At 23.3% G+C, this 27,995-nt stretch overlaps 1 protein-coding gene across 3 annotated transcripts in view; it reads left to right on the forward strand.

Moving 5' to 3' along the window:
* The window catches only part of LOC113554176, a 98,604-nt gene that overhangs the window by 27,860 nt on the left and 42,749 nt on the right, over nucleotides 1–27,995 (forward strand). For 2 of the 3 annotated variants that reach the window (XR_003405237.1, XR_003405238.1), the window contains exon 2: nucleotides 15,657–15,744. The exons of the other annotated variant lie outside the window; for it this stretch is intronic. The gene's annotated coding sequence lies outside the window, so the exon portion shown is untranslated. The remainder of the gene's footprint in view (nucleotides 1–15,656; nucleotides 15,745–27,995) is intronic. 3 annotated transcript variants of the gene reach the window in all.

Genomic DNA, 27,995 nt, shown 5'->3' on the forward strand with positions numbered 1-27,995 from the left:
CTTTATTTATAACTTTTTTTAAGAGTTTCTAGTTCATCAGACATATGTATATTGTTTTTCAAACAAGTTTTAAAATAATATTTATTAAACTTGATTACACTAATTCAATATTTTCAATATATTTTTTTAATTTTATCTAGTCATTTTTCGGTATATTTAATTAATTCAAATTTAATTGAAAATAAATTATTGTGAATATCTTACTGAATTAATTAATAAAAAAATATTGTATTAAAAAAACTTATTTCTATATCCAAAAAAATCTGTTATTCTGTACTATACAGTAAATATCAGTCTGTAATATTATATTTATGACATTGTTTTTAGACTCATCTGATAATTATAAATACATAAGTTATGTATAATAAAATATAGTTAAATTATAAACAGATAATCTATAATCTATATCATAAGAATAAATACATAATTGGTATGATATACAATCGTCTTTTACTCTAATGTAGCTATATATTATATTTAATAATATATGTTAAATGTCTGGATGACTTTGTTAGCTTATGGTTAATACTACTCTAAGAAAATATATACCAATGTCATATATCTGTATTGCGGTATAACATACTAGGAAGACAAATCTTTCTAAATAAATAAGATAGAATACAGAATATCTGAACGAATAATAAAACAAGAATAAAACGAATATAATAATACGAGTACAACATCTTACATTTTAGAAATCATATACCTACATTTAGTTTTAGTACTGCATTTAGCTATTTTGATTTTTTTTTAATATTTTATGATCCATCACAGTAAATTAATTCAAACACATTTGAAAGTTATAATGGAAAATATAAAAGTACAGTGAAAACTCTTTATAACGAAACTACAACGATAAACTCTATATAACGTAAACATTACAAAATAATGGTTGGTTTGCTTTATAACCCATTAGTCAATTTATTCTCTATAACATATAGTCACTCTCAATAACAAATCAATAATTTATGTTTCATAACATAATTTGCCTGTTAAGTATTATAATTTATAAAAATAATCGGCCAAAATACCGAAATTTCCAAGAACGATTACATTCTTTCATTAACTACTTTTAATATCGTAATAATACCATTATTATCGATATCGAATATATTCATTTTATTATCGACGTAATTTCTAACAAAAATTTTGATTTTTTTTAAACCTTCTCTATTACGAAAACTCTCTTTAACGAAAAAAATCTCTTGGTCCTTTTAGATTCGTTATAAAGAGTTTTCGTAATAGAGAAGGTTTAAAAAAATCAAAATTTTTTGTTAGAAATTACGTCGATAATAAAATGGATATATTCGATATCGATAATACTGGTATTATTACGATATTAAAAGTAGTTAATGAAAGAATGTAATCGTTCTTGGAAATGTCGGTATTTTGGCCGATTATTTTTATAAATTATAAAACACACACACACACACATGTATATATATATATACATTTTAACTTTTAAAATCATTTATTATTATATTTTATTCCAGATGAATTTTCAAATGAGAAAACATAAATTTTAAAATCTATAATATTGCTATGTTGTATTGAAAATAAATCACTGGTAAAAAACAAAAAATACAAATACATAAAAATAAATAAAATTTAAAATTTAAACCAAATTATGGAGAATAAATGTAAACATAACTAATAAATAACGAAGATACGAAAAAATGTTCTAACTTAAAGTAACGATATCACAGTCTATATTAATATGATCAAGCCATTTTATTCATTACATTAACGAAGGTCTTTTATTCCAAAAGCTTTTTCATGGAACCCCTAAGGTATCGTGTACGATCTGAGTCAGTATAATGGGTATAATGGGTATGGGTGTATTAAAGAGTGACAGTTGGCTTTTGATCTTAATAACATTAAATTAGTCTTGCCGATACGAAAGTAGACATAATTTTTAAAGGGTCTTCATATGTTGATATGCGATAAAGTTCAAAACCAAAAGGCTTTCTGTGAATAACATCAAGAATCAGATAATCAGTAATACGAATACCGGCCTTAAATTTCAATCGATATTCCAATAACATTAAGAATAAACAGTAAAGCTATTCGTCCTGAGTAATATATAACTAAAATATTGTATTAAGACATAAAGTATGTATATCCAGAAAAAAACAATCAAAAATAATTATTAGATAATATTATTATAACTTACATACTACATTATGTTTAATGTATTCATTTAGTAATCAAATGTATATCAATTTTTCTATGCAATTTGTATGCTTATAATATTTAAACTTAAAATGTTTAACTTCTAATGCCTATATTTGAAATAAAACATATTTAAAATACAATAAACAAATTATAATAATACTTGTATTATTTTTTTTCATTTAAATCATAAACCATACTTTTTATACACGAATATAAACTCATTACTACTGTAAGAAACTAAGAAAATAAATGCGATTACCTTTATAATTTTCTCGCTAAATATTAGTTCGGTTATAACCAACAGTTTTCAAAACATTTTTGTTATTTCAATTTATCCCAGAGTGATGCATCTGCCGTAGCCATAAAAATATTTCGAAATATTACAGTCGCTTTATTATTTGACCCCCGAAAAAAACACATATTTATCTCTGCACAGTAGAAAAACAACACGAGAGGGTATATTTTTACAGCTCCACCGCGAGTTTCTAATCCCTCAGCCCGTTTGTCCCAAACTACATTCATTATTCTGACACAATGTACGCCAACAAAAGCACCAAAAAACATACGGTTTTTCCCAAATGTCCACATATACACTCACTGTTTTCCTTTCATTTATACAATGTGTTTAGGGTATTTTTTGGTTAGAAATGAATTCGAAATAAATAAAATTGTTAACACATAGAAAGAAAAATATATATGCATTCATAAACGACAGAATTATGCAAATTATATTTAGGTACATATTTTATAAAACGTATATACTTTAATCCTAAAGAAAATGTTGTTATAAATCATTTAATTTTGAGATTTCAAAATTAAGTAAAGGAATGCTATACTTATGTATGTTCTAAAATACACTGACATCCAAATGAAAAAAAATAAAATAAAACTTGGGACACTGCAGGTTAAGTTATGTTAAAAATGTAATTTTTCAATTTATGTTCTGGTGCTTTATACAAATACCCAATTAATTTTAATTTTTAAGCTTTTAACCTTATTTATGTATAGATATTATATTTAAATTAAAGTAGCCTTTTATTTTTAAATGTAAATATTTTAAATTATAAATTTATAATCTGATATTTTATAAAACCGTTGATGTGTACTAATATAATATCAAACATATAGAGCTATAAAGTATATCGAAGTGTGCTATTTACTTAGTATATTTTATAGTCATAATAATATACAAATACCTTTGTCAAAATAAATCCTTTTATTCAAAGTATTATTGAAAAATTAGTTTTAATTTTAACAATTAATTAATAATAATGATAAATTATAAATTTATCGTAACTTTTAAAAATAGAAAATTTATGTAAGTGAGCAGATTCATTTTTATTTCTTATTTAGTTCGTATTTTATGTTCTAGAATATTCCAATAACTGTATGCTTTAAGAATTTCTATTTCTATTTATTAAGTTTATATTGTAATTATTATTTTTGAACGAATAATGCTGAAGCATATGTATGATAATATTATATATAGGTAATTATATAAATAACTAAACATATCATACAAATTATAATAAATTGATTTTAACATAAATGTCCAAACATAAAATTCAAAAATTGTATTTTATTTAAAAAAAAGTCATTATCAATTTTATTTATTTAGTTTTAAATATAATATTATTGTTTACAATTTTTTTAAAGATCACTTACAAAACGTATCGTAAAATTGTATTGCATATGGATTGCAAAAATAACTAAATTAAGGATGGGCTTTAAATCATTGCTAAAATAAACTCAAATAGGAAACTCACATTTGTTATATATACGCATATATATATATATATATATATATATATATAAATAATAAATGTATACATTTCTGTGCATCGGTATTTCATATTTATGGTAATTCTGTGTATCCTTGGTCCACCTTTTTGTTAAATTTAAATCCTGTACCATTTTTTACTTCTTACTTCTAGATGTAAATTAAATTAAAGAACTTACTTTCAAATATTTTTTGATATTTTTATGATTATTATAGGAATTATTGTACTGTGCGTATGCATCTTTTACATATGTAAGCAGTCTCCACCAAATTAAAAAAATAAAATGTATTATAATGTATATTTATTGTATTTACTATGAAATATATTTCTATTTAATATTTTGTTTTATAATTAACTAAAGCCGTTCGTAAATATTATGCTGGGGTTTTATTTAATTTTTTTCATACCAATGTTTTTGTTTTGACTATTTTTCATCCAGACACTTGGAAAACTTTTGTCGTCTGCATATTGCATTAATTACTGTACCTCATGAGAGAACTAATTATTTTTATTCTCGTTAAAACTTAATGTTCCAGTATTTTGGTTGTTTTTTGCTTATCATAGTAGCGAGTTACTATATTATATTGTAACTTTCATACAAAACACAAAATATATGCTTTAGTATAATATTATTCCAGTTGTAATAAAGTATATAACTTATTAGCCTCATTATTAAAACGAATAACATTTTTATTTAATATATTAAACTATTAATATATTTATTTATCTAATTAAAAATGTATATCATATTGATGCAACTAGTGTTTAAGACTTTTGTATACTTCATTGCTTTTTAAATAGAGTTGCATATAATTATTAAGATGTTCTTGACTTGTAGTTGACACCAGATATAATTAGGTATTAAAATAGGCATATTTTTTTTTATACTCAATACTATATTACATATGTGTTCATAACGATTAGTAGAAAAAAATCATAAAAATATGAGTAACAGAGAAATTTCATGGTATTGGTTAAATATAAGATTTGGTCCATTAAGTGACGCAGAACAATTTTAGTTTCCTCTCAAAAGTTAAAATCATTGACGCACATGACAAATAGCACGTCTGACTATGTTGACTATAATTGCATACACGAAACCCTCGTAAACTACTCTAACGAACTCTGCGTGTTTATTAGTAGCTTCCATCATTTTTTTTTTTTTTTAATCACTATCATAGCTCTTTCTTGTATGTGACTACACAAGTAGAGCTCTTTAGGACACAGAAGTCACGTTTACGTTCATATATAAATATATACTAATAAAAGTTGTCTAGAGTCGGCTTATATCAATTTAAAACAATGTGACCCATAGGCACTTTTAGGAAGCAACAGAAAATAGTACTAATGAGAGGGTCCTATCCTATCTCAAACGAGTGCCTCGAAGGGTTTCTATTATATAAAATTTTGGTTTCTATTTTATTAGCGGTGGGCTTTCAAAATAAAATCTCCTATTCCTAATTTTCATAGGACTATATTAAATTATCTACTGTACTTAACACGAATAAAACTAGTTTCTCGTTAACTACTACATTATTAAAAACAACCGTAACTTTCAATATATGTGTAGTATTTAAAGTAATTTTATTGTAATATTATGTTTATTAACTTTTACTTTTATACTGTTAATATTGTAAAAAAAATGTGAAAATATTCAATGTATTAATAAATAATATCTTAAAAGTCATGTACACATTTTGAAAATGTGATTGCAAATAGAAAATTTCATAATATACGTATTAGTTATAAGAATCACCACAAATAATGTTTTTGAATTATTACAAAAAATTTAACATCATTATTCATCATTAATAATATGTATAATTGTGTAATTTTGTAAAATTTAAACTTTACTTCAAATATCTATAAAAAAAATAATTTTAATCGTATATTAATTAGATTTTTTAGTCCTAGTTTGAATTCATTATGATTTGTATTCAATTAGTTTTAGTTAAACAAATTCAACATTTTATAATTTTTTTAATAAAAAATACTTTTCGTTTGTAAACGTTAGTTATTATGTTACTTTAAATTCAAGTGCTCGTGAAAAAAAATTATGCATTTGTATCTTTAATATTTTTTGATTAATGTAATATGAACAACTTTTGAGAAACCTTGTTTTACATTTTTAAGCTTTTTTGATTGATCATAAATATTTTCATTACCATTTGATAAAAATAGCTATAACTATTTATCATTTTCCAATTTCCGATTTCTATAAATAGTTTAAAAAGAGTCAACATATATTTAAAATAAACCATGTATGTATAAAAACTTATTACTGAACATTTTAATAATGTATTATATAATTCATTATCATTTCGATAAGTTTTTATTATTTTTTAATTTAATTTAAAAAAATAAATGTTCTACTTAAATATAGGATAAATATTTATTGTGATTAAATTGAAAAGAAATATGATTTTATTATCATATTCGTAAATTTTTTGGTAAATATACTTGATTTACTTTTTAGAGCCGTACAGCCTGAACGGTAAATTTAGAACCACATTTTGGCATCAAATCAACACTTGCTGGCGATAGATTTCAACGCCAATAAAACGTATTCCAAACACGCCCAGTCTAATGGATTTTTGTCGAACAGTCTCTCGAAAATGGTCGGGGGTGCACAATACAATATATATCGAACGGTTGCAATGTTGAGACGTCCTGGCCCGAGAAACTCTTGGCTGTATGTACATTGTATATTCGTGGTATGCTCTAAACATTTCAAACGTGTAAATTCAAAATACCAGCAATTACGGTTGAACTCAAAAAGTCACTTATCCGACAATGTAAAAATAATAATAATAAATAAATAAATAAAGAAATAATAGAAATAAACCATTAGGCATTTTTGATTTACACATGTTATTACCGCAATAACTCAATTGCACGAACAATGTAGACAGTGTTGAATTTTATTATAACTTGAAAATCAAAAATCATAAAAGGTTATCTGTGACAGGCAGACAATCCGTGTCAGTATATATGGTAAAATTGTTTTGTATGATAAATATTTGACTTTTGACGGGGTGTTAGAATGCTAGGTTGTTATAGCGGCATTAAACAACATTATAATATTATAGTAATATAAGTATAGATGTTTATATTTACCCATTTAAATATTATAATGGAATTTCAATAACTGTAATTCGGCTAAAAAAAATGAAATTCATTCAAAAGTTATTATTGGATTAAATAATGTCGGGATCCTGTGCGTTTTTTGTATTTTGATTGGTAAGTATTATCATCACTACTTTTTTTAAACATTTTTTTCTGACGTATATATAGTATATATATATACTGTAAATTACTTAAATTATTTTTTAAATAACGCAAGTACTTATCTTTGGTCAAATAATTTTCATCCATTTTTACCGTTTTATACTCAAATGCATTTCATACTAATTCCATACGATTTTCATTATTCACATTAAATGTTTATTGTAATTACTTATTATATTTATATTTTTGATATTTATCCATTTCCTAGTAAACTAAATGGTTTTTTGAACTTGTTGGTAGAGTTTGGTGTAATCAACGGCGATAGTTAAACCAAATTGAACGTTTGTGTCTCTCTATTTTTGGTAGTATTAAAGACTTGAATATTGGATATTTAATTTATTTATATTTGTCAACCAAGACTGGATTTTCCTACTGTTGAAGAATGCGTTTCTGGAGCAAATACCTGAGCCCATATGTACAAATCAAGTAGTAGTCCACTAAAAACATTCTGAATTACATAAAATACAATAGATTCTATATTTTTTTTAGGTTGAAGAGTACTAATCGAATTTCATAATGTTGAATTAACTTTAAATTCAAATTTAAATTAAACTGCAAGTTAACAATATAAATCCAATTGTTTAGTAAAGACATAAAGAATTAGATAACTTGTTATTTATTAACTTACTTGCTCATTGCATGAAATTACTAATTTAGATTTATTTCAAATTATATCAAAAGGAAAGATAAAAATTGAATTACTTAAACAGTAATCTAACCTTTGAGTTAATGAGATCCTACTTCTTAGTAAACTCAATGAATATTTTGTAACTTCTTAGATTATACATTTTAATATAATAAGTTATATATGCAAACAATAAATTTAATATGACTTGTATAATTTTTATAACGATGATAATTTTTACAATATATTGTATAATTTAATTTAATTATATAAAATATATATTTTTTTAAAGTTGATTACGAATCATTATGATTGAATTATTTGGAATTATTAATAAAAATTAATTTGCGCATTGTTACAAATCATAATGACGTATTGAACCTTTCCTACAAATAATATAAATTGAATTTATTTTATGAAAAGTTTGATGAAAATGATGTTTTAATGGTGTAACAGAAGGACTAGTGTTCATTAAATAAAGATTTTTTCAGGCAAAGTATCTAAAATGGAGCCAATTCGTAATTATTGTTAAGATAGTTTTTCAATGCATCGCAGAAAGTCATAATATAATGTATTATAATGTCTGTGTGCAGATAAGGTGTAAAACAAATACTTTAAGTAATAAACGAAATATATATTATGATTATATAATTGTAATTAAATAGATAATATGTTATAATAGCACTGCTGCTGATTTATTGAAGTTAGATTAAATAAATATTTATAACATAAAAATATTCAATACCTATGTTAACAGTTAACACATTTAGTTATCTAGATTGAAAAAATAAATTGTAATCTTTAGTTTGTATAATAACTAGTAACTAGTCAACTTAACCTTATGTCATACTCGGTACGAAAATTACTATTATAAAATACCTTATTCAATACAAGGCATGCTCGTAATACATCTATACTAACCCATATAATATATAATATATGGTATTAAGATTTATATAATATTACATTTTGATTGTTAAATATAATAGACACATGTACACATTAAAGTTTAAACCATATTGTTTGTACAATGTTTTAATGAAAATAAAGTAAAATATCACAATACTACTATTTTTCTTGAGATATTTTTCTTTTCTTTTGCTTTTATAAAAAAAAAACGTATTTATATGTATACACACATTATGTTTATATATTATAAAGAACTGGGTCGTTTCAACCCTTTAGAGTTATTTCTTTTGTTTTCTGTTCATGGTTCATTTTAATCTTTCTGGACTGATACAGAAGCTATACTAATCCTAGGATTGTATAATATAATATTATCCTTTTACCTAGTAAAAATAAAATGTAAATGCTATTAGTTTAATGGAAAATATTAATAGTCCCTAGTACCTTTAAGAATAAGTTATATTTTTTTTTCATATGAACAAAAATGCAAACACCATACTCTATTCAATTATAAAATAAGTTATATGACTTTTAAATTTACATGTGGCACTTAGAAATCATATTAATTAGTCATTAAATTTTATATATGACAAGAGGGTTACATAAAACATGTATTTATTGGTTTTAAATTTTACATTTTTTCAAATAAATATAACGTGTAGTTAAGAATCTTAAATAATTTACTTTATTTTATTTCAAATTGTTCATGGAGTATAAATTTACTTAATGTATGAATAAATAATAACTTATCAAAGCTGTTTATAATGACTAGTACCTAATTGTTTTAATTTTTTTTAGTAATTAACTTTTGACATTAAAGTAATAATACAAATAAATTATGGAATAACATATGATAATATTTAAAAAAAAAAAAAGAAATATTAAATTATAGGACTTTTTTATATTGGAAATTTCATTCAAATTAATAATATTATTGCTAAACACATTTACTTTGTATAAACTCACACATTACTCTTAGCTACACAAAAATCAATTACGTTACTTCAGGTTCTGGTATTCTGAAATTTAAATTTGTGTTATAAATTAACACTTATATCGGAAAAAATATATGTTTAAATCACATCACACATAATATATCTGCCAATGCATGGTGCTAATTATACAAAATAACACATATTATAAACATATTTTTTTACTTCACCTTTGAGGTGCTAACTGTGATAACTTTTATTTTACTAAAATCTGTTTGGTACCGTGTAGTAATTTTAAATATTAAAAATGATGGTAAACTGGCCTCTGTTAGGGAAATAAACATAATATAAATTAATTTACACAATTTATGTATATATATAAATTGATAGAATATGCACTTCCGAACAAAATGGCACATAGTGTAGTTACTAGTTATATAAAATATTATTCAAAAACTATTATATTATTATATATATATACATAAGTTATTACGTATTACTTTTTATTAGTGTATAAATTGTATATGTTTTCTTTTCTTTTTTTTTAGAAAATATTATGAGTTGAAAATATAGTAAATTTATTTACAATTAGAAATAGTAATTTGAATAAGTATTACTCAGTGTATTCTAAGAAACTAAATTAATACATAATATAATTTAATATATATGTATAAATATTTTATCTACAACAGAAATAAAGACGATGCTGTTAACAATAATAATAATAATAATAAAAAAAGGTCTTAAAAATTAATTGAAATATATTATACAAATTACCAGCCATGTAAAAATAAATGTACCTCGTTTAATTCAATCTATTGTATTTTGTTTTTTTTAATAGTTTTTTTTTTGCTTATTGTTGTATTTCAATTCGTTTCATCAATGTGTTTATTTGAAAAAAAATATCATCGATAATGGGATTAACATTTTTTAATATACAAATTTTCAAATAGGTTATGAATATATAACTATGTATATTATTAATATTAATAATAACAATAATAAAAATACAATATAGGGACTTGTAATTGTAAGCCCATAGAGTCAAAGAAATATTTTTTGTTTTGTTTGTTTAATTTTCACATGCGGCACACGTAAAAAATAATAATAATTATTATTATTGGAATTTATACATGCAATCGTATCGTAGATTTATGAATATTTTTTTATCTTTAATAATAATATTACTTGTTTTCATAATTGAGTGCATACTTTGTACATTTACACTCTTTTTTTTGTTCAATGAACACTAAATAATATTATGTAGATACATTAGCATTTAGGCTATGGCCTAATATTTGATAATAGGTTTTAAGGTGTTATGTATACATTTAATATATATTATGTATGTATGTGGTGGCGTAAACGTTAATATGCTATATTTTAATTCTCTTGAGTAATTGCGTAAATTTTCATACTAATCTTAAGGGAAACACAGAGCATAATGATATAATAATTAAAATTGTTAAAACACATCCTCGCCTGCGCATTGTCGTCAAATAAATCCTATCTGTCAATGAGGAAAAAAACAAACAGCACAGTAAAAGTCTACAAATTATTATAGTTTTGTAAAATTTAATTTTAATAAATTATTATTTATAATGTTATAACTATTTGGCAATTTGTTTACTACTTTTAGCAGATATACCAAATCTGAAATATCGGAAAAAAATCTGCTTTTTCTAGAATACATACAATCATCAATGTTATTTTATTACTATATTACCGATGATTAAATAGACTATAATTGGAAGTCAACATTTATATTTGTAGGTATGCTAAAGTTTAAAAGTGGAATTCTAGATTGAGGACTCTGATTTATAAGTAAATTTGATGTGTATTAAATGTATCTACCTATAACATATTTATTTCAGCCGTTGCGTTGTATATTCTATACTTTAACAATATTTATTATAAAATATTCGTTGTTAGCGTTCATAATATAACATAATATAGCCTTTGTATTATATTCAAGATTAAAGTTTTCATAAATTATGTTTATTTTGTCGTTAAACTGTTTAACTGTATACATTTTATTGAAAAATTTTATAGTTGCTCTTGCTTTTAATGAAAGGTTGTTCTATGTTCCATACATGACAAATATAAGACAATACGAATCCATTATTAATATATATATATATATTTATAGGTGTTATAAATTCTAGAATTGTTGTTGGAATAGACATCGTAATTAATTAATTTTTATTTTTTTATCACTGTGGCATGTTTTACAGGCAATGCAATAAAATTAATTTATATTTTATTTTATTTGCAAGACATTTTTTCTCAATGGCTTACACGTATTTTTACTTTTTTTTATATGATTATTCAATAGTTATTTATATAATAAAATTGTATTAGTGTATACGTAACTTAAAAACTTTGTTAGGAATTCACTATATTTTTTACATGCCTAAAATTGGACGGGGTCCCGTATAGGCAGACTAATGGCACCCGTGTAGAGATTCGATGTACATTGCCAATTCCTTTGAGATATAATAAATATAAAATAATAAACTAGAATTTCTTTACAATATTATTTGTCTACTTATAAAAACATCGTATTTCTATTAATTGACAAATCCCTATTAAGGTTTGATTTTTATTTATTAAGTGACTTATTCTTTATTTATTTTGATTTCTCAATCAAATTTAATACTATTTAAATATATCAATAAATCTACTAAAAAAATAATTATTTTATAATTTTTTTCTTAAATTTGAATTCATTAAATAATGAATTTTTTTAAATAACTTGTTTTTCTATTGCTATTTACAATATTTTATTTTTTTTTTCAAATGGGAAAATTACTATTGTATATTATATTATGTAATATAATATATAACTAGGTACGGAAAAACGAATATAATAATTAACAATGAATGTATCTAATCATTTACCATTACTATTATAATTATGCCGTTTTTAGATTTAGTTTCATACCATACATATGAATTTATTCTTTATTTATTTAAGTTAAACATAGAATAATTTAAGCTTAGTATGGAAAGTTTTTACCATAGTATTTTGAATATAGGTATTGAAAAAAAAAATCATTGTTTCAGTGTAAACTATTTTTATCAAGACTAAAAAGATTAATTTAATTTAAATACCGTATGCTTAATATTTTACCAAAAAAAAAAAATGTATATCAGAGAAGAATATATTAAATACATAAACAAACATATTATAACATTTATATCAGTTGCAATGGAAAATGTTCCATTAAATAAAACCTAGCTTATGAATTAGTGTAAGAGAATTATATTTTATTTCTTATTTTGTTTCAAGAATATATAATTATAATGGAACTTTTCATATAAATTGTTGTTATCAATGTTATTAAGCTACAGACTAAAATTATGTTATTTTCATAATTAAATTGAGCATTTGTACTATCTGGTATAAGAATATACAAACAAATAAAATGACGATAAAATGAAAAACAAAAAAGAATAGTTATATCATAACTATGAATTATTTGTTTAATCCGTTTATTGTTCAAATGTGTTATTTATTATTATCATTATGTATATATAGGTATATAAACTAATTATATTATGATTATTTTAAAATACAAAAAATTTATTTATCATATAATTCCTTAGATATATATATATACGTTCTATGTATATATTTTTGCACACTTTAATATAGTCATTAAATTACATTGTAATTATTCGCATTTATTATATTCATTAACATTATAAGTATTCAAAACATTAGTAAAGAAATAGAAGATTTCCTTTTAATAAGTATTTAAAGTATATTACGAATAAAAAATATGTACTAATAATATAACCCTAGCATAGAAATTGCATTTATTTAAATAAAATGTAATAAATTTCTTTAAATGCACAAAAGAAATAAATAATTTATTAATTTAATTTTTTTGATAATAAAGCCATTTTAAATCACTAACTGTATTAAATTTTCCAAATGTCACAGAGAATAGAAATATAGTTAATCAAAAACACGTTAATTAATAAAGAATTTGAAATTTAAAAAACATATTAATTTTGTAATATGCCTACATAAAATGGCTTCTTTGTTCTATTTAAAATTCAAAAGTTTTTCGTGTTTCCTCAATTATAATGTAATTAAAATAGTTGTGGTAAAATGTTATTTATTTCATTAATATTGGTAAGGTTTATTAAATAAATAAAATACATGGTATATTAACGTACATCAATAACAACCAAGCCAAATGAAAAAAATAATTAATAATAGCCAAATATTGTGTGAAGATAACAATAATAAAAACTGAAAATTAAATATTAAAATTATTGTTGTATATATGAATAATATTTCCTAAATAATAAAATATGCCAAAGTTTTAAAAAAAATATAAAACTATACAGAAAAAATAAACAATTATTAATTTTAAAAGTATAAATGTTTTAAATAATCATAGAACAACATTTGTTTAATAATATTATTTTATATAATATATGAAATAATTAGCTTTATTAAAATAACGTTTATTATGTATAATAACATAATCAATAACCGTTCTAATGGTTCTGTATATTTTTTGTATGCCTTTGTGTAAATTGAAAACATTTTAGGTATAAATAACAGACCGTTTTTCATTAATAATCTAATGATAGTCCATTGATCAGTTAAACTGTTAAAGTTTTTATTTTTAACTAATAGGAAAATTTCCAAAAAATTATAGAAAGTAAAACTGTATACTCAATGGTATGAAGTTTCGTAAAATTTAATTATTTTTCAGTTTCTTTACTTATCTTATTGATAAAATATTTAATTTTTAGTTTTAGAAACTAAATATTTAAAACTATATTTAATTCTATATGTATAATAAAATATATAAAAAAAAAAATACAATGACAATATAATTAAAGAGAATGTCCTTATATACTACTTAAAATTGTTCAAAAATGTATTTATTTATCAAGCAAGAATTTTTTTACGAAGGTCTCTGGGCCGTTTAAGCTTAGGCTGTTGAGATAGATTTTCAAGGAGAGTGTTGGTAAAAATATGAGAATTATTACGATTATTATGGAATTTTCGTAATATTGTGAAACAAGCAAAGGCGCTTTTAGAATTTTAAAGTTTGTGAATACCTATACAAACTATGTGAAACATGGTTATATTAAATGAATTCAAAATCTCCAGTGTGACCAATATATTATGTTATGTATTACATGTTTGTATAATATCTAATACATCGTGTGTCTATTTATGTTAAATATTTAGTTAAATTACAAATATCTACTAACTTAATTCTACAAATATTTGATATTATAATATTATATTATTTTGAAATTTTGAAGTAGCTTTACAGGTCTTAAATTTTGATATTTATGAAATAGTATGTATAATTAAAATGTCAGATTTTGGATGAAATATGTTAATATTATTTCTACTTCATTATTAAATGTTTATTCGGTTTTTGCTCTAGTTTAAATTCAGTGTATTTTATGTTTTGCATTTCTTTGTGATTTAAAAAAAAAAATATTTACAATATAGGTAATTTATTATTTATTTATTTCACAACTCACAGAACACACATTTGATTATACTTCGTTAAAATTAAAATACAGTTATTGTATATTTAAGTTAAAACAATATAGTCTAAAGTAAAATACAGTATCTTACACATTTAGAACAATTTAATACATATTAGTTTTCTAATTATACTTACTTGCATTAAAAATCTATATATATATATATATTGTAACAGAATATAAACGGCTAATTAAAGACAGATGAATTTGAATATTATAAGGTATTATAATATAATAAAAATATATTATATATTATTATTATATTATATTATATTATATTTATATTATAATATAATATAAATTAACTAAAATACATTTGTATATTGAATAATAGAATTAAAAACGTACACTGTATTATAATTAATAATTGTATAATAAATTAATATTATTCTAATAATTTCTGTTGTTTTTTTACAGATAAAATAAGTAGTTTGAACGAATATTATGCTTATGACGTTGGGTTCATTGTTTCAACAAAAGAAAAGGTTAAGGAAATAGTATAAACGTAGGTATAATATTTCTATTTTTAATTATAAATCGTATTAAATTAATTAAACTTAAATCTGTGATTTAAACAATTTAAATACTTAATAGACATATTTTGGTTTGAAGTAAAAATACATTTTTTGTCTCATTTGGTATCTATTTATAATTCATAAAACTTTTAAAAATAATAAAAATATTACAAAGATTTGGTCGATATTGATAACTATAAACGTTGTCGAAGTTAATTTGCTCAAAATTATATATTCTGTTAGAATGTTAGAAAGTATACTTTTTATAATTGAATAATTAACATATAATCAATTATTCATATTGTATGTTTACATACAAAAAACACAATATTATAGAATAAATGGGTTATAAAATCAATTTATTTTTATAATTTCTAGACTAGAATAGTATACTTACTTATTTTATAGTTATATTGTAAAAATACAATATTTATTAATAAAATATATTTTAATATATTATTTTAGGTTTTAACAAAATAAAAATAAATCGTAAGTTTTTTTTTTAAGTAATATATAGGTTTGATAATGATGCTAATATTTGTAAGATGTTGTCATACATATTATATGTATTGAATAACTTCACAAAACACGTTATCTTCTAAGTTATGCACATTCGATGAATTCGAACAAAATAATATGTTGATATACATTTACAGTATTTACACTCATACGCCTAAACGTTAAATTTTTTCTTTGATCACTTTTTTACTTTTGTATTCTGAGGACAATTTATTTTTGTTTGTCATTGTACGGTCTGACAACAAGGAACGTTACCATATATATAAATATACGCATTCAGAATGATAATTAGATACAGATAGTATAAGGGGTTAGAACGGAAAAAGAGGGTTGGGAGGAAAATATGTCTATTCTCGTATACTGTCTCAAGTTAAATTGAGTTGGTAAACCAAATTAAAAGTGACGATTATTTGTAATAAACACGCATCATAATGAAGTTGTAATTCATGAGTAAATGTAAAATAGCCTAACCTTATGTCATCGTTGTGTGCAATCTATTGCGTTTTACAGTGGAATGTTGAATTTTGCTTGAATATAAAAACATTAAGAATATACTCTGTCGACTGTATATTACAATTTTAACATAACTGATGATAACAATATTTTGTATACACTTTTTTATGTTTACTTAGAGACTTTTGATCAACTGTGTTGAAAACTTATTCTATTTCCTTTACTGTTTGAAACTTGAAGGTTCCACAATTCAAGTTGTGGCAACTATATTCTTTATATTTATTATTATGCACTTAATAAACAAATCGAAACTATAAATCAATTTTTAACATTAATGAATTGTTTTTATTACATATAGTTAAACCGTTAATGTATGATAATTATATTATGAGGTACGGCTTTAGTGTATTAATATTAATGACATATTTACCTGACCGACTTAATAATAATAGTTCCTATACATTATTTGATCAAATAAAATGAATAGAAGCCCTAAATGATATAAAATTAACTGTATAATTATATTCTTCTGTTATATGTAACATTTTTTTTTTTTTGATAAATATTGTGAAATAACTGACTAAAATAAAAGTATTAAGATAATTTAAAAAAAAAAATATGATTGATAAAAATAAAAATCACTAATTTTACAGACATTATAATAATTATTTAAAAACATTTAGATGTAATAGAAGTATTGAAAAATGTATAATTAAGTCGAAATAAGCATTTTTTGATTTATTTTATTTTTATCCTATTACTCTGAAATTAATAATTTGAGGCTAAGAAACTTTTAATTTATAAAATATTCTATTAAAACTTAAATATGATAAAAATCACCCATCTTTAATTAGTTTTTATAATTTAATAAATTATTATTTTCAGAATATTATTATTCTTCATTGTATTTTATTGTAATTTTAAAATAATAAAAGAGTAGTTAAATGGGTACCGCTGTCATGTACATTAGGTGTCGATTGGGTATTACTATTATAGGTGAGTTAAATAATTTAACTTACTCGTAAATTTGAATTATTCAATCATACATCATTGTATATAAAAAACGATTCTGAGTAGAATCAGAATGATCTATCAGCTTATATTACCAAATTATAATATTGTTTGATATTGTTATAAGAGTAATTTATATTATTTTTAGTATTATAGTACTACTATAATATTAGGTAAATATATATTTTTCCGAAATTATTGCATTTATTATAGTATTATAATAATATAAATGTATACTATATTAATTTATATAACTCAATATGTAATAAAATTTTTCTGTAAATACTATAAAACCTTAAAATAGATTCACAGTATTAGATTTTAAAAACTAAGATACTAGAAAAAAAGATTTTATACATTTTTAACTACAAGATAGTTAGTAATTTTTGTCAATTTTGACGAATTTCATCAAAATTGTAAATTTAAAAGCATATAAAACAATGTGTGGCTATATATTTAAAATAATTAATTTTTATTTAGATATAAGAATACGTTTGTAGGATCTTTTATTAAATTTTAAAGTATTTTTATCCAGCGAATAATTTTTTATCGACATTTTTTAATAAAGTAACTAAAAATTGAAAATTTATAATCCCTATAAATAATTAAAAATAAGTTTAAAATGTGGAAGGTTGTGTAATGAAAATGAAAATATAAAAATTTGGTAAAAATATTGAGTATCTATTACTATTATTTTTTTTAAATGCACTATATTATCAAAAATAAAAAATAGTTCAAAGAGAAATAATTATCTTACGGGTAAATATCGATTTTCGTAATGATTTGAACTTGAATACTTAAAAAATGATTTGATTTTTAGTAATTATTATTTTTTTTTTTTCATAAATAGGTTGAAAACTAATGAAGAACCTTTTATTAAATTTTCATATAGCAGGATAATAAAAAATGTACGAATTTCTTACTATAAAATTAATTTATTGATTTTTTTCAATTTTTATGAATTTTGTCAAAGTCTTAAATTTAAATATTTATAAAAAATTATGTAAAGATAGATGTTCGATATTGTTTAATTGAAAACTAAATAACATAAAATGAGCTTTGAATTAAATTTTTAAACAATTATATTAAGCTAACAATTTTTATTAACATTTATAAAAAAAAACTAAAAATATTGAAAATTTCATATGCTTATAAATAGTTCAAAAATGGTCGAAATATTTTTATAGTTTTATCGTAAAAATAAAAATAATGATTATATATTCAGTATCATGCTTGTTTTTTTGAACACATTTTTTAGTTCTTAAATAAATGTTAGCTACTTGTTTGTATTTTATTTTTCATCTTTTCTCTATTGTCAAAGTATTAGGACAAAAATCTTGATTTGTGATTTTTAAGGTTTTATTTTACTATCCATAGGCAATATAAGAGAGTGAACATAGCGTTGGTTGGTGTCCAAAAACCATTTATTGTATTTAGTCTTTTGTCATTATACACATAACACTACTTTTGCAGCCGATATCATATCACCTAATGATAAACCGTTATAATCGACATTTTGACTGCCGTTATCTTCAATCTACACTGTAATAATTACATTTATAGTTTATTTATAATAGTATTTTATTAATTATTATTAAGCATAAAATGAGATGTAGATAATACATTTTGTATCGAATGTGTATTAGATAAAAAGTATCAAAGTACGTAATTTCGAGAAAGATATTATTGACACATTTACTGCCGAAATGATTACACGTGCATCGAATTATTTTTGTTTTTTATATATGTATATATTACATATAAACATATAATAGAGTATTATTAATTTTATAATTGTTGTAAAGTCCATATTTATTTTTAAATTGAAAATTGTATTATTTGGTAAATGATTATATTATTTATGTGGCATTTTTATTTTACTGTTCCTTAGCTAGTCTATAAACTATTAATATAATTTGCTATTTTAATATACCTATGTTAAATTATAAGATACTTCTTTTCAAATAAATTCGTTATATGTTTATTATTATACACTTACTTAATATCCGTGTTGGATTAAAATGATTATTTTGTAATTTATTTATGTAAATCTGAATTTCTCAGCTATTTCTCACATTTTATCTAGGCATTATGAGATATTAGTAATTAGTTCATTGCAAATAAAAGTAAAGGAAATAATGTCTGATGTGACATGAATATTTAGTTATTATTATTTATTTTAACTGTGATATGATTAAAATTAGTGTTAATGGTAATATATTTTTATAATATGCAAATCAATTTTTCATTAAATTTAATAAAATTAAATGAGATTTTGATTAATTGACTATCGTTTGGGAGTATTTTTTTGTTTAAGGAATAAGGAAGTGCTTTTAGTATTGAGGGGTTATATTATTATTACGAGGAAAAGTGACATGAATGATAAACTAGTAGACTTTTGCAACTACCGAAGTGGTTAACTAGTGTTGTTATATAAAATCTCTCTCTAGATCGCTTCCGTCTAATTACTTAGGCACATATTTTAGGAGAAGTAAAAGGAGAACTACCCATCCTATCGTTGCTAAATATCGAGCGAAATATGCTTTTTAGGCATGTCTACCCGGATATGCGTGACCGCAGAAGATATAATATTCGCTTTACAATTAAATTAGACGATGGAAACAGTGGAAAAGGGTTGAGTTGAGATTAAGGGTAAGCCCAAAAACTTTGACCAATGCTCATATTCACATTATTTCCAAAATTGTATTTTACCCGTGCACCATCTGTTCATATTCGTCACCGTTGTCGTAGTTTAAAAGGTACTGAGTGGATATTGGTAGGGAAAAGTCAACTGTGGATCCATAACTCGCAACTCGCTAACATCTGGTATTCTTTAAATCAAGATCGGTAAACGATTTGTCACTCTTACTCATAAATGGTTCAAAGCCGCCATTGAAAACATCGAATACGTGTGTGGACACACTCGCCTCTTTAAAGATTTTTCAACTTTTGGTTAGCTATACGTATTCCGTGTTTTTGTCTAATGCATCACAGAAATAGTGGTAGACGTTATGGTAGTGGACGGAGTTCTGATAATGGAAGTAAAAGCGATTGGTAGTAACTGTATAACCATCACTGTTTTACTCCTGTTTTCTGATAAGGTTAATATATAGTATATACGTGTCTGTTGCTTGACGTTATCGGGAATGACATTTCTACGCTGCAATGCGGGCTCATATGGCAAATAAAGTGTTCAGGGAATACGATTTTTAAACGAAAATTTATTTACTCCATTATCATAACATTTATTATTTAATATTTTACTGTATCGTAAATGTTTGTTTTTTAATCGTTTGTTATACAATTTAATTGTCCACTGTTTTGTTACAATTCTCCAAAACAATAGAAAAGTAATGTAAATTTAACATTGACATTGAAAATTATATACTCCATTAACTATGAATACTGTTATTTGTTAATTATAACAATTAAAATATTGTAATATTATTTTACGTTCTAAATATATAAAACTAGCATTATATAATATTATTTTAATTTATATGTTTGGTAAAAATAATTAAAATTAAAAAATTTTAAGGAATTTTCAATTATAAACAATTATTAATAGCGTGTAGATATTTTAATTGTTTAGCTTTTTAATAATTTTGTGATAAATAATTAAGAAATATTGAGAAATGTGAAGTGAGTTTTTTGCATAATTTTTCTTTAAGTAAACCTGTAACTAAAAAAAGTTAAGAATAATTAATTGATCATAATATTAAATCTTAAAGATTTGAGCCAAAAATAAAAGCTTAAGTGATACTAAAATCAAACATGAAAAAAATTTAACATTTCATTCAAGAATACTATCACCCAAAAACAAGAAACTTATCGCATTAAAAAAACAAACTTTTTGTGTTGAAAAATTGCTTTTATTTTATTTTTATAATAAATATGGAAGTTATTGAAACCTACTACTAGGCTTTTTACTTACTAGGCTTTTATTTTCCCATATATTATTGCATTTACAAAAGTTAAAATATCATTAAAAAAAAAACTTTCCATTATAGTAGTTACGAAGTTCAGCATTTCAGAAAATGCATATTATACAGGTCTGTTATATTTTTTTACATTGAAAGTGTGAAATTTCTTTCAAACTTAACAATATATATCACCACCTATAAATGTTTGTACAGAATGAAACAATTTATTTAACGAATTAAGTATGTAACAACTTTTGTTTTTTTTCAATAATACATTTCTTGTTTAGACATTTATAATAACTAACAATAATTATATAATATAACATATTAAATAAAAAAGTGGGTAAGTAGGACATTTTAACAACACACATGCCATTTCCTACCTAACTATAGTCGTCGAGATAAAAATAGTATCTAGCTAAAATCATTCCAAATATAAAAAAAAAAAGAAATCGTGCAAATTAAAACTGTATGTAATATTATTATGCAATTGTATGTTTGAAGATATAAAACTACCTAATAATGTTGTTGGATTAAAAAAATAAAATTTCTTATATAAATGTAAAAAATAAATTTGAAAAGAAATATAATGTTTTTATTCATAATTTTTAATTATAGATTATTTAACACAGATTTAAAATACCGATTTAAATTTTATAATCTATTGTATTTTTTAATTGTTTATAGTTTTTGTTATTTTCAATATAATTTTGATTTGATTAAATTTTAACCAGTCCATTAATATTTAATGAACAATAATAATAATACATGGAATTATAAAACGGGAATAATAATGAAAACTCGAACAAAATTATTTTACAAAAGAGAATGAACGTAAAAACACGAATACTTAAAATATTTAAAATATAATTGAAGTTTGATATATTCAAATGTGGGTTCCCAAGCGTTTCCTCAATAGAATGATTTTCAAAACGTAGGTATAATCAAATTTACATTGAAAATGTATTCATTTATATGGATTTGGACAGTGTTGCCAAATTAAATTTAAATTGATGTGATACTACCTAAAAAAAAAAAAGTACCTTAAATATCCGACCGCCCATCACCAAATATAATCATGCAACGCGTGGGATAATGTCGCTTCAGTAAATCGTATTAATACATATATGAATTCATTTTATTATATAAATCTACAACACAATGTCAAATTTTCAATGGTAATCCATAATATTTACAAATTTTAATATATTTTTTTAATATGTTTCTAACAGTGATGGTTTCAATTATTGTACATACTCATATGTAATTTATTAAATATTATAACTTAATATACTATATACATTATTTTCATATTGCTACTTAGAATTTTAAAAAAGGTAAAAAATTAAAATAATTTAAAATAGTAAATATTTAATATCTGTTCAAGTATTTCTTCAAATACAAATCTATAAAATCTTCAACAGACATTTGTGTACTATTATTATTACAGTGTTCAATAACACAATTAAGTACCAGAACGTGAGAAACTAAACTGAAAGTACCAAGACTTATTATATATGTATAATATCGTCACTTAGGAACCATCTTAGTCAATCTCACTTTTCCCAACTTTTCAAGAAAAACAAAAAACTGTTTCATTGCTATAAGAATTTAAAAGTTGGTATGCTTCTGAACAATTATTAATTTTAGAACGTGTACTGCGTTTTTTTGAAAACACATTTTTTACCAAAAGCGGACTTTTATTAAAAATACATAAGAATGGCCTTTAAACTTTATAGTGTAATATTTAAATTTTAAATAAGTCTTGATATATTTTCAAAAACTTAATTTTCATTAAGGATTTAGTTCTAGAATGGTTGTGATAATTCTTATGCGTCAATATAATGATATGTTTTGTATAAAAAGCGTTAAGCGTAAAAAAAAAAAACTGTAAATTAATTAAAGTTACGTCAAGCCTAACAGAAAAAACAAATTTTTTAATTGAAAAAATCGTTGTCTTCAATCGGTGGATATAGTTTTATTTACATAATCATTTTATCATTCGTTGTCACGGTTATTTACTGTTTTTCGTGAGTTGTTTTCGTGTATTTCAAGAAATTAAGGATATTATTTCAGAGTATGTGATACCTTCAAGATTTCTAAATCCTGTATACTATAATATTATTAAATATTAATAGACATTATATACAGATACATAGTATCTGTTTATTATAAATACAACATAGAGGAATGTATCGGTGAATCCAACCATGGAATACATATATTACTGATGCGATATAGTCTATTATTATTTTCCGGTACAATGACAATATGCATAAGACTCTGCTGTTTAATTAATTTTGTGATGAATCACAAACCGTGCCAAAAATCTAGTTTGGTTGTAGTAAAATGATCAAACTGACTTAGTTACCAACTATAGTTTTTCTACCAGCGCCGCCCGAACTCATTTAGACCCAAGTTAGATCGTTAAAAAATAGAGACCTCCCATAACCTGACCACACTGTAGGTATACTGTTAAAACTATATATGTATTATTGTGTTGTGTTAATTTACGATACACGCCGACATACGATATAGTTGTTCACGCAGTGTACATAGTGTATACAGTGTATATATATATATATATATATTATTTGTGCATTTCGAACGCTTAATCAAATACTGCACCATATCTCCCTTTTCAATGTACATTTTTATACTTATGCTTATATATGTAGGTATTGTAAGTACACGCGCGCTTGTGTGCTGTGTACACTATTTCTCCAGTTGCCCAAAAATCGATAAAAGAAAAACCGCTAGTTGCCCGCGAATAACGTCTATTTACCAAACGTACGCCACACGCATTTATTTATAATATGCATAGCGTAATGCATATTATTATTGTATACACAATGCAAGCGTACGATTTTTCGTTCACCCCGCAGTCGCATCACCCCGTTAGCACGATTTTTATTCTTTTAGGTAGGTACATGCACATATTATTACGAAGCCATTTCTATTTCGTTTTGCCGTGTTTTCGGAGGTTCGTGCCGCCGTTTTTTCTTATATGTAAACGTTTACCGTACTGAATAATCGGCGAAAAATCGAAATAGCGTTGAGCCATATCATAATATGCATATAATGGGCATGCGTTTAACGATATTATATTATCGTGTATCGGATGACGACAACCTGCGACGACATTGTGGTGAAATAATAGTATTCTAATGTCATATAATAACGCTTTCGATCACGCGATTATTGCTACGCGTGTAGCGTGTGTTTGATAATAATACATTTTGCATCGCGTTCTGTATAGCCGATTGTCGCAATGGTAGTGGTGATTGAGACCCGACGCGATCGAGAGACAGCCGTGGTTATAGGTAAATGCACGCACTATACAAAACGATAGGGAATATACAGACATTATAGACTTGTCCAAAATCAGCGATCGAAAACAAAATGATTGATGTATCCAATCCAAAAAAATTGTAATTTGCGTTTTAAATATTAATGAATTTATGTTTTTAAGACTCCTGTAGAGACTATGTGTTATTATCTTGGAGCTTAGAACGATATTTTCACAGTTGAAAATCGAAATGTCATCAGAGCCAAGTCAAAATTTTTATTATCATGGTAAATTTAGATTTAACAAGAAAATGACAAGTTGGTGGATTTGAAGAAGAGTTTTTATGACAAACTTATTGTTGAGTTATAATAGATTCACGCGAATTTTATCTATTCATCAAACAAACAACAAAAACAACACCAACAACAAAAACCAAAAGAACCACCATCATCATTTTCATTTTTTATTATATTTTTATGGTTTTCTTAAATAATATAGTAATCTGATAATCTGTGTTCAATTCAATACTCATTGCTTTTATTATGTTAAAAAAAACACGTTAAAAACTAAAAACATTTATTACGAATTAATCTAAATGTTTGTCTAGCTGTTTTCGGAAGTCGAAATACACACACGCATATTTTGGGAAACGAACTCCTGTATACTTTCATGGTATTTGAATAATTATTATTTCAGCAGACTATTTAAAAAATGAAATACCCTAGTTTGTAAGACCTTATTATTATTATTATTTTTTTGTCTTTCCAGATATATTATTTTAATTTTTATCATTATTATAAGATTATTATTATAACATAATATTGTATGGTTTTACCGGCGCCAGTCATTCGCCCAAAATTGTTAAGACAACTGAGACGAAATTATGACCAAATAACCCATGACCCGTCTGCAGCAAAGGATTGGAGCTCGGAAAAATGAACGCGGTCGACTAATGACAGAGTGCCGCAGCGTTCGACCGCATTTTATGCCGAGTTAATAAACCTACGCCGTCTAACAATATTGCCAGATTAGGTCTAATGAAAACGAATGTTTTTCACCGGATTATAACACAATTTCGAAATGTCAACCTGGACCACGGGCTAGCCACAATAAGTCCTATTGCAATTATTCTGTATGCTATTATATATATATATAATATGTTTATATATACGCGCATTATATTGTTAAGTTGTTATACCGTAAATGATAAAGTGCTCTTAGCATAATCATACAGTATGGTAGCTATTAAGCTATATATATATATATAAATTGGGTAGCTGATTTTTTTTTTGTGTACGTGCATCGTTCGGAAATTCGATGTAGTAAAATTTTTTCACGAAGTTCATTTACAATTGGATTCAAATTGTCAAATTGGATTTATGTTGAGTGAAATAGTTTTTATTGTTTTTTTAAATTTTTTTTCGTATCAAACATAATTTGTCTAGTTTGACTATAAAAAAATAGTTATTATACAATTTTTTACATGTACTTATATATTGTAAAAAAAAATTTTAATTGAATTTATACAATTTTTATTAATATTAATATTTATTAATATAAATATTTATTTATAAATAAAAGCCTCTTATTTGCTTTCATCAGCGAAAATATAATAATTAAGTATTGATTCAAAATGTCAAAATTAAAAACAGTTAAAGTTAAAAAAACGATTTTGCTGAAAATTCTACAATAACATTGAACATTTGTAATAAAATGTTAAACACAAATGTTTATTGACATTTTTTATAAGAATGTTTTATTAATATCCTATGTATTTTTATAAGTTTTAGCAATTAATTAATTTAGGCGTGTGCCAATATTATTATTATTTGAATACAATACTATAGTGTTTTCAAGTTTGAGACAATTTGTTATAATATTGTCTACGCAGTACTTTATAATCATTATATCTTTACAAAAATTGGTTAGTGATACAATGTCTATATTGATCTACTTAATACAGTATTATACAATTTACACTGGACTATAAGTCTTTGAGCTTAAGATATAGGGTATAAGTAATGATTCTGAACAGTAGAATACAATGAAGGAATTAAGCTTAGATTTATTTTTTCTACTTGCCTTTTCAAAATCTAGGATTTTCCTGATTTCCCAATCCTCTAGTAATTACGTGCATCGTACTTCCGGCACTTTGGATTTCACAAAAAGCGTACCAACGAAAATCGTGATTTGAGAAATTTCTTACCTTTGTGTTGACATTACTACGTGGTCATAATTTTTATTTACTTTCACTGAAAATAATTCAGAAAAATGTGAAAAAAAATATGGCACAATATCTTGTATTTATATTCAGCACGTACATTGCAACTTCACAAATTCTTCTAATTATATTATTATTATTATTATTTTTTTTTTTTATTAGCCTTTACCGACTTGAATTCTTTTCAGTAGTTACTAGTCAGTACATACAAATGTTTGATAAAATATAATTGTTATATTGATCTAACGGTTATATATTTATATATGTTTATAAATAAACGTCAGTATATAAACATAATATAATATAATATTTTAATATTTAATTATTACACCCAAACGATACAATCTATAAACTTATATTATATAATATCAAATGAAAAGTTTATTAATTTGTAATGCATTTTTAATTAAAATATATCAAATAATACTTTAAAAAAAAAATTGTATTTATCACCTCTTAACGTTTTTGTAATATCATTAATTTAAAATATATACAGTCAAATCCGCTTAATTGAGACACATAGGACGGTGATCTATGTGTCCCAATTATACATCTGTCCCAATAAACCGATGTATAATGTAACGAATACATTTGTTCGGGACTCTGCTTGTTTGTTCCCATTAAGCGGATTCCACTATTATATAATTTAATAAGATCTTTAAATTAGATGATTGAAAACTGGTGTTTTTTTTTGGCAATAATAACAAATTACGTATGAATCATAGTTTACATTATGAACATAAATTAATTACAGATAATTCCTGTAGTTTCTCATTGGATTTGTTCCAAAATGTCTTTACCCTATATGTTATAGTTATACCCACA

Source organism: Rhopalosiphum maidis, chromosome 1, assembly GCF_003676215.2.
Source record: "Rhopalosiphum maidis isolate BTI-1 chromosome 1, ASM367621v3, whole genome shotgun sequence".
Classification (NCBI taxonomy): domain Eukaryota; kingdom Metazoa; phylum Arthropoda; class Insecta; order Hemiptera; family Aphididae; genus Rhopalosiphum; species Rhopalosiphum maidis.